Raw genomic sequence first — 10,514 nt, 5'->3', positions numbered from 1 at the left:
CAGGAGGCTGAAGAAATTCGGCTTGTCACCAAAAGCACTCACAAACTTCTACAGATGCACAATCGAGAGCATCCTGGCGGGCTGTATCACCGCCTGGTACGGCAACTGCTCCGCCCTCAACCGTAAGGCTCTCCAGAGGGTAGTGAGGTCTGCACAACGCATCACCGGGGCAAACTACCTGCCCTCCAGGACACCTACACCACCCGATGTTACAGGAAGGCCATAAAGATCATCAAGGACATCAACCACCCGAACCACTGCCTGTTCACCCCGCTATCACCCAGAAGGCGAGGTCAGTACAGGTGCATCAAAGCTGGGACCGAGAGACTGAAAAACAGCTTCTATCTCAAGGCCATCAGACTGTTAAACAGCCACCACTAACATTGAGTGGCTGCTGCCAACACACTGTCATTGACACTGACCCAACTCCAGCCACTTTAATAATGGGAATTGATGGGAAATGATGTAAATATATCACTAGCCACTTTAAACAATGCTACCTTATATAATGTTACTTACCCTACATTATTCATCTCATATGCATATGTATATACTGTACTCTAGATCATCGACTGCATTCTTATGTCACTAGCCACTTTAACTATGCCACTTTGTTTACTTTGTCTACATACTCATCTCATATGTATATACTGTACTCGATACCATCTACTGTATGCTGCTCTGTACCATCACTCATTCATATATCCTTATGTACATATTCCTTATCCCCTTACACTGTGTATAAGACAGTAGTTTTGGAATTGTTAGTTAGATTACTTGTTGGTTATCACTGCATTGTCGGAACTAGAAGCACAAGCATTTCGCTACACTCGCATTAACATCTGCTAACCATGTGTATGTGACAAATAAAATTTGATTTGATTTGATTTGAAGTGCATTGATGACGTCGTCCTCAAAGTGACCGTATGACATATCCCAAACAGAAGCCATGTATACAGGCAACATCCGCACCAAGCTAAAGGCTAGAGCTGCCGCTTTCAAGGAGCGGGACACTAATCCGGACGATATTAAGAAATCAGATGCCCTCAGACGAACAATCAAACAGGCAAAGTGTCAATACAGGACTAAGATTGAATCCTGAGAGCACCAAGGCAAGGCAGCAGCTACTCTTCCTGGGGTCTGGCAAAATTAAGGCAGTTATACAATTTTTAAAACATTACAATACATTAATTACAGAACTCACAACACACTATGTGTGTGCTTTCAGGCCCATACTCTATCCATACTCTACACGATCACATATCTACAATGCAAAATCCATGTGTACGTGTGTGTATAGTGCGTATCTCTGGTGGGATGTCTTGTGGGGTATGCATGGGTGACCGTGCTAATATTTTAAACATACAGGTTGGTACCTTCAGCTTGTCAACACCTCTTACAAAAACAAGTAATGAGGAAGTCAATCTCTCTTCCACTTTTAGCCATGAGAGATTGACATGCATGTCATTAATGTTAGCTCTCCGTGTACTTTTAATGGCCAGCCATGCTGCCCTGTTCTGAGCCAACTGATATTTTCCCAAGTCCCTCTTTGTGGCACCAGACCACACGACTGAACAGTAGTCCAGGTGCGATAAAACCAGGGCCTATAGGACCTGCCTTGTTGATAGTGTTGTTAAGGCAGAGCAACGCTTTATTATGGACAGACTTCTCCCCATCTTAGCTACTGTTGTTTCAATATGTTTTGACCAGGACAGTTTACAATCCAGGGTAACTCCAAGCTGTTTAGTCACCTGAACTTGCTCAATTTCCACATTATTCATTACGAGATGTAATTGAGATTTAGGGTTTAGTGAGTGATTTGTTCCAATACAATGCTTTTAGTTTTGGAAATATTTAGGACTAATGTCACATTCTGACCTTAGTTCTTTTGTTATGTCTTTGTTTTAGTATGGTCAGGGTGTGAGTTGGGTGGGTTGTCTATGTTCCTTTTTCTATGTGGTGTTTTTGTGTTTGGCCTGGTATGGTTCTCAATCAGAGGCAGGTGTCGTTAGTTGTCTCTGATTGAGAATCATACATAGGTAGCCTTTTCCCACCTGTGTGGTGTGGGTGATTATTTTCTGTTGAGTGTTTGTATTCTGCACCAGACAGAACTGTTTCATTTGTGCACTTTGTTGTTTTTGTTCAGTGTTCAATTTCTTTCTTTAAAAAGATTGGTCCTCCGATCCTTCCTACTACACCTCATCAGAGGAGGAAAAAGACCATTACAACTAACTTATTCCTTGCTACCCATTCCGAAACTAACTGCAGCTCTTTGTTATTAAGTGTTGCAGTCTTTTAGTAGCTGACGTGTATGGCGTTGAGTCATCCGCATACATAGACACGTGCTGTAGTAGCTGACGTGTATGGCATTGAGTCATCCGCATACATAGACACAGTGGCCTTACTCAAACCTGTGGCATGTCGTTGGTAAAGATTGCCTTTTTCAATGGGCCTAAACAGCTACCTTGAAGAATTCATGATTCTACATGGATTATGTTTGAGATGCTTCCGTTAAGAACACCCTCTGTGTTCTATTCGACAAGTAACTCTTTATTGACATTATAGCAGGGTGTGTAAAGCCATGACACATCAGTTTTTCCTGCAGCAAACTATGATCGATAATGTCAAAAGCTGCACTGAAGTCTAACAGCCCTCACAATCATTTTATCATCAATTTCTCTGACAATCATCAGTCATTTGTGTATGTGCTGTGTTTGTTGAGTGTCCTTCCCTATATGTGAGAAAGTCTGTTGTCAATTTGTTTACTGTGAAATAGCATTGTATCTGGTCAAACATAATTAATTTCCCCGAAGTTCACCAAGGGTTGGTAACAGGCTGATTGGTCGGCTATTTGAGCCAGTAAGGGGGGCTTTACTATTCTTGGGTAGTGGAATGACTTCAGCTTTCCTCTAGGCCTGAGGGCACACACTTTCTAGTAGGCTTAAATTGAAGATGTGGCAAATAAGAGCGGGAATATTCGTCTGCTATTATCCTCAGTCATTTTCCATCCAGATTGTCAAAGCCCTTTGGCTTGTCATTTTTGATAGACAACAATCATTTTTTCACCTCTTCCACACTGACTTTACGGAATTCAAAAGTACAATTGTTGTCTTTCATAATTTGGTCGGATATACTTGGATGTGTAGTGCCAGCGTTTGTTGCTGGCATGACATCCCTCCGTTTGTTTATCTTGCCAAGGAAAAAGTAATTAAAGTAGTTGGCAAGATCAGTGGGTTTTGTGATAAATGAGCCATCTGATTCAATGAATGATGGAGCCGAGTTGGCTTTTTTCCCCAAAATGTCATTTAAGGTGCTCTAAAGCTTTTTACTGGAGTGCGTAACTGGCTGTAGGGAAGTCAGGCGCAGGAGAGCAGAAATTGATAGCAAATGGAGCCCTTTATTGACACATGGGTTACAATAACCCGGCGTAAACCAGCCTGGAGTACACATACATTTACACATAACAATTCCACACACAGACATGGGGGGAAACAGAGGGTTATATGCAAGACGAGTAATGAGGGAATGCAAACCAGGTGTGCGGGAAAACAAGACAAAACAAATGGAAAATGAAAGGTGGATCGGCGTTGGCTACCGGTGACGTCAACCGCCGAACGCCGCCCGAACAAGGAGAGGGACCGACCTCGGCGGAAGTCGTGACATTTACTATCATTCTTTATATCTTTTATCTTTGTTTCATATTATTGTTTATTTTTAGTTTTATTTAGCTTAGTCACATGATTTCTTAATTTGCCAGTTAGTTGGGCTGCCAGACCTTTTTGCCTCATTGGGCTGCCAGACCTTTTTGCCTCATCCCTCTCAACCACACAGTTCAATTCCTCATCAATCCAAGGGGATTTAACCGTTTTTACAGTCATTTTTTTAATGGGTGCGTGCTTATTAGTAACTGGAATAAGCTATTTCATAAATGTGTCAAGTGCAGCGTCTGGTTGCTCCTCATTACACAGCACAGACCAGCAAATATTCTTTACATCATCAACATATAAATCACTACAAAACTTATTGTATGACCTCTTATACACTATATTAGGCCCAGCCTTTGGAACTTTGGTTTTCCTAGATATGGCTATTATATTGTGATCACGCTGTCCATAGCCGATGTGAGCAAGATCTTTAAACAGGTCAACATTCACAAGGCCGCGGGGACAAACGGATAACCAGGACGTGTACTCAGAGCATGCACGGACCAACTGGCAAGTGCATTCACTGACATTTTCAACCTCTCCCTGACAGAGACTGTAATACCTACATGTTTCAAGCAGACCATAGACTATGCAGACCACCATAGTCCCATAGCCCAAGAAAGCGATGGTAACCTGCCTAAATGACCACCGCCTGGTAGCACTCACATCTATAGCCATGAAGTGCTTTGAAAGGCTGATCATGGCTCACATCAACACTATCAACCCGGAAACCCTAGACCCACTCCAATTCACATACCGCCCCAACAGATCCAAAGACAACACAATCTCAAAAGCACTCCACACTTTCCCACCAAAGGAACACCTACAGTATGTGAGAATGCTGTTAATTGACTACAGCTCAGCGTTCAACTCCATAGAGCCCAAAAAGCTCATCACTAAGTTAAGGACCCTGGGACTAGAGTCACCTCCCTCTGCAACTGGATCCTGGACTTCCTGACTAGCCGCCCCCAGGTGGTAAGTGTAGGCAACAACACATCTCCCATGCTGATCCTTAACATGGTGGCCCCTCAGGGGTGCGTGCTTAGTCCCCTTCTGTACTCCCTGTTCACCTACGATTGTGTGGCCAAGCACAACTCCAACACCATCATTAAGTTTACTGACAACACAACGGTGGTAGGCCTGATTACTGACAACGATGCAACAGCCAGAGGTCAGAGACCTGGCAGTGTGGTGCCAGGACAACAACCTCTCCAACAACGTGAGCAAGACAAAGGAGACGTGGACTACAGGAAAAGGAGGCCCGAACAGGCCCCCATTCACATCAATGGGGCTGTAGTGGATCGGGTCGAGAGTTCAAAGTTCCTTGATGTCCACATCACCAACAAACTATCATGGTCCAAACAAACCAAAAAAGTTGTGAAGAGGGCATGACAACGCCTTTTCCCCCTCAGGAGACTGAAAAGATTTGGTATGTGTCCCCAGATCCTCAAAAAGATCTACAGCTGCACCAGTGAGAGCATCCTGGCCGGTTGCATCACCGCCTGGTATGGCAACTGCTCGGCATCAGAGCGTAAGGCGGGTTTGTGCGTATGGGGTCGAGCTTCCTGCCATCCAGGACCTATATACTAGGCGGTGGCAGAGGAAGGCCCAAACAATTGTCAAAGACTCCAGTCATCCAAGTCATAGACTGTTTTCTCTGCTACTGCACGGCAAGCGGTACCGGAGCGCCAAGTCTAGGTCCAAAAGGCTCCTTAACAGCTTCTACCCCCAAGCCATAAGACTGTTGAACAATTAATCAAATGGCCACGTGGACTATTTGCATTGACAACCCCCCATTTTGTTTTTACACTGCTGCTATTCACTGTTTATTATCTATGCATTGTCACTTTACCCCTACTTACATTTACAAATGACCTCGACTAACCTGTACGCCTGTACATTGACTCGGTACCGGTACCCCCTGTTTATTGTTCTTTTATTGTGTTCCTTTTTTCCCTTTATTTAGTAAATATTGTCTTAACTCTATTTTCTTAAAACTGCATTGTTGGTTAAGGGCTTGCTTTCGGCGCATGTGACAAATAAAATGGGATTTGAAGAAGAAGAATTGAATTCATTATGGAAACCGTTTAAGAACCGAACGGAAGCAAATAGAGCAAACTGAACGAAACGTTTAGGGAGGGACTTCCATACCTGAATATGTCCAATAGAAACTCTCGTTTGCTTTTTCTGTTTGGAGCAACTGTTTTTATTTGCAAAACCTTTGGTAACAGAATTGGCATAATGATTACACCCCATGTCTTGTTTTGAGATGTTGTGACTGATTTCATGTCAACACTAATATGGATCAAATTCGCTAGCTAGCTAATCAACAACTGTAATGATGTATTTGAGAGACAAGTGGTCATTGTGAAAATGTATTTATGTTTTCAATAGACATTTGGAGACTAAATATAGTTGATATGTTGTCTACAATCTAAGCTGACCCCATCTGTTTTACCCCATAGTTGCACACACATCAGTTTTGTTGCTAAACAACTGAAGCTCAATTTACCTGCTCTTGGGAATACTTACTTCGTTCCATTCGGAAAAAAGTGTATCTCATAAAATGTCTGTGTCCAGTTGCAGATGGTTCTACAAAAACCAGAGAAATTTCAAAAATATATTAAATACAAGTTTTGTACCGAATGAGAAATGCCTCTTGCATGTGTGTAGATCTTTGTTGTGGACGCACTGTTTAATGCGCCACAGATGGAACAAAGAGCTAGTTATAAAAATTTTACACATAGAACAAGGAGCTAGTTATAAAAAGTGTATAGATAGAACAAGGAGCTAGTTATAAAAAGTGTATAGATAGAACAAGGAGCTAGTTATAAAAAGTGTATAGATAGAACAAGGAGCTAGTTATAAAAAATGTTGGATGCGCTTTAAATCAATTCTAAACGGGTCATGTGTTGATGGGATACAGCTTTTGACGCCAAAAGTTTATTCTTTATTTGCATTTTACCTAACCCTTTTCCCTAATATTGACATAATTCTCCTAACCTGCTTCATTAATTATCCTAACCTGCTGCGTAATTTCCCCTAACCCTGCTATGAAAAGTACAATTTAGACAAAAGCTGTATCCCTTCTAGGCTAAATCTACTCACCCAGGTCCCATAGAAACGACTACAAAGATGCTCGGAAATGCTAGATGTATGGCAGTAAAATGACGAGGAACTGCCTCGTGCAGTACAGAACATAATTTTGTACAAAGCATAGTTTATACAAACCTGGGTGCATCTTAATACGTTAGTAAAGTGGCTTAATCTCCTTGTCTCCTTCACTTCACCTGCACAGATCTGAAAACACAAAGGTGAAACAGCAATATGGTGGATACTGGGATTTTGGTTTCAACTGTTCAGTTATTTCAAATCAGTGTAGATTATTAAAGCAGAAGTGGAAAGGAAGTCAGAATTGAGATCCAACCCTGGATAAATAATCTGTGAAGCTAGTCAATAGAGGGTGCAAGTTCTAACATATAATAGGTTACAATAAGAGAGTTGAGTCTCCCAACCCTCCTAATAAATGTTTAAAAAATGACAAAAGAATGTGATAGATTAGGCCTGCCGATGTTTCCAAGGTTGGACTTTGCTATGTTTCAGGGGTTTCAATGTTTATAAAAGAATTAAACATTATATGGCTTATACATTTTATAATTTCTAAATGTACATGAAATAAATATTTGTAATAATGGCATATTAATAATCAATCACCAGGTTAAGTCTGTGTGAAAATGTCCCTTTTGTAGGGGCCCTTCAACAGTATATTGCAATTGACCCCCACATTTCTAAATCCACCCCTGTATGTTTCCTACCAAATCTGTCCAGTTCTGGTTCTAATAACTGTCCAGAGATTAGGACAACCAATTGAGATTATGGGACTTTCTTCTAAATCTGGTCAGGTGAGATGTCAATCTTTCCAAATAAATTGTATGGTCAATAGTATATCATATAGTATATTACTCTTGGTTAATAAACATAGCTGTCAGTCTTAGTCAATTTATTACAGATTTAGAGAGAGAGAGAAATTTAGAAAGGGGGCATGAGATGAGAGGGAAGTGAAGAGAAAAAGAGGGGGAGAGAGTATAACATTTACTGTCCAGTCATCAGACCAGTGATAATTAAAGGTAGGGAAGAATGAAGGGTGTGCTTGAAATGATTCTAATGGTGTATTCTAGAAGCACAAATGAAACTGAAGTCCACACAAGGCTAAACAGTACATTGAAATTGGTAGAAAAACATCAGACTGGGAAGTGTGATCAATGTCAGCGGGAGATGGACACTACAGTGGAACACGTTCTATTTCAGTGCCAGCAATATGGGAGGGAAAGGAAGAGATTGTTATTACACTGAACAAAAATAGAAACGCAACATACAACAATTTCAAAGATTTGACTGAGTTACAGTTCATACAAGGAAATCAGCTCATTTAAATAAATAAATTAGGCACTAATCTATGGATTTCACATGACTGGGAATACATATATGCATCTGTTGGTCACAGATACTTAAAAAAAAGGTAGGGGCATGGATCATAAAACCAGTCAGTATGGTGTGACCACCATTTGACTCATGCAGTGCAACACATCTCCTTTGCATAGAGTTGATCAGGCTGTTGATTGTGGCCTGTGGAATGTTGTCCCACTCCTCTTCAATGGCTGTTGCTGGATATTGGCGGGAACTGGAACACACTGTCACACATGTTGATCCAGAGCATCCCTAACATGCTCAATGGGTGATATGTCTGGTGAGTATGCAGGCCATGGAAGAAATGGGAAATTTTCAGCTTCCAGGAATTGTGTACAGATCCTTGCGTCATGGGGCTGTGCATTATCATGCTGAAACATGAGGTGATGGCGAATGAATGGCATGACAATGGGCCTCAGGATCTCGTCGCGGTATCTCTGCATTAAAATTGACATTGATAAAATGCAATTGTTTTCGTTGTCCGTAACTTATGCCTGCCCATACCATAACCCCACCGCTACCATGGGGCACGCTGTTCACAACGTTAACATCAGCAAACTTGCCCAGATGACATCATCTGCCCGGTACAGTTGAAACATCCATGAAGAGCACACATCTCTAGCTTGCCAGTGGCCATCGAAGGAGAGCATTTGCCCACTGAAGTCGGTTACGATGCCGAACCTGTTACGGCTGTCGTCGTAATGAGACCAAGGTGCAGCGTGGTAGGGTTACATTTTGAAGTTATTAAATGAACAACCCAACAAAACAAGAAAGATAAACGATGCGTAAAGTAATGTAGCGCTAAACCAGCAACTAACAAAAACAAGATCCCACAACAGAAAGTAGGCAAAAGGGCTGCCTAAGTATGATCCCCAATCAGAGACAACAATAGACAGCTGCCTCTGAGTGGGAACCATACTCGGACAAAAACAAAGAAATAGACAACACAGAATGCCCACCCCAAATCACACCCTGACCTAACCAAATAGAGAAATAAAACGGCTCTCTAAGGTCAGGGAGTGACAGAACCTCAGTCAGGTCAAGACCCTGGTGAGGTAAACGAGCACGCAGATGAGCTGCCCTGAGACGGTTTATGACAGTTTGTGCAGAAATTCTTTGGTTGTGCAAACCTACCGTTTCATCAGCTGTCCAGGTGCCTGGTCTCGCAATATTCCACAGATTAAGAAGCTAGATGTGGAGGTCCTGGGCTAGCGTGGTTAGAAATGTTCTGCGGTTGGTCATGCTGTTTGTGCATATGGAACATTTCTGGGATCTTTTATTTCAGCTCATGAAACATGGGACCAACACTTTACATGTTGTGTTTATATTTTTATTCAGTAGAGATTTATAGGTTTTGATGACTGTGGCACGTTTAGGAGCATGGAGAGGCCAGAGATAGATAGACTAGTAAATTGGGCTAAGGAACAGAAGGTGGGTATTGGAGAAAGGCCATCAGTATTTGTTCTGCAAGCAGTATAGCGAATGAAGATGAGCGTGGTGAACTGATAGACGTGGTTATGGACAGCGAGGAAGAAGGAGAAGAGCCGAGTGCAGAGGGAAGATGTGTGTTGAGGAAAAATGGCGCCAAGTACAAACCATATTCTGCTGTCTCTGTTGTGATACTGGCCGTTTGGTGCGACTTAGACCCGGTGGCGAGTGTGGTGAAACTGAGAAGACACTGCCCTTTCGAGTTTTGAAGCAGAGTCTTTACCTAATATATTCCTGTTAGGATATGTCAGCTATCCAGTGAGAGCTTTGGTGCTGAACCCACTAAGGCGTTTCAGATGCCAAGCTGAGGGTCATGTTACAGCAGTGTGTAGGAGGGAGATTCCGAGATGTGAGAAGTATGTAGGGGTGCATGGGACAAATGTGTAGTATCGGTGGAAAAAACGGTCAATTGTGGAGGTGACCATGTTGCTGGGGATCAGAAGTGCCCAGTGCGAGAGAGACTGGTTTAGGTTGTCAGGGTCAGAGTAGAACAGATGTTGTATGCTGAGGCAGTGGAGAGAGTAGATGATGATGGGTCAAGGGTGAGTAGTAGGCCTAAGCCAATACAGAGTGATAGAATATGTGCTTCAGTAACGTTGGCTTCTTAGCATTCATTGCCATGGTTATCAACTGTACCGCAGAAATGGAACGCAAATCACAAAAAATAGATGTGGTGGCAGCTGCAGCGATGTACTTGGGTGCACAAGGTTTTACGGCAGAAGAGTTGCAAGGTGTGTTGAACTAAAGAGTGTCATCCTCTCATGCCGTTGGCCTGGCGTAGGATCAGTAAGGGTCAAAGTAGTGGAATAGGGTGGGGATTTTAATTTTAATTAAATAGTGGTATGTAGGTGTAGA

This window comes from Oncorhynchus nerka, linkage group LG9b (assembly GCF_034236695.1).
Source record: "Oncorhynchus nerka isolate Pitt River linkage group LG9b, Oner_Uvic_2.0, whole genome shotgun sequence".
In the NCBI taxonomy this organism is placed as follows: Eukaryota; Metazoa; Chordata; class Actinopteri; order Salmoniformes; family Salmonidae; genus Oncorhynchus; species Oncorhynchus nerka.
The sequence above is the reverse complement of the archived record's forward strand: the minus strand, read 5'-3'. Positions refer to the sequence as shown.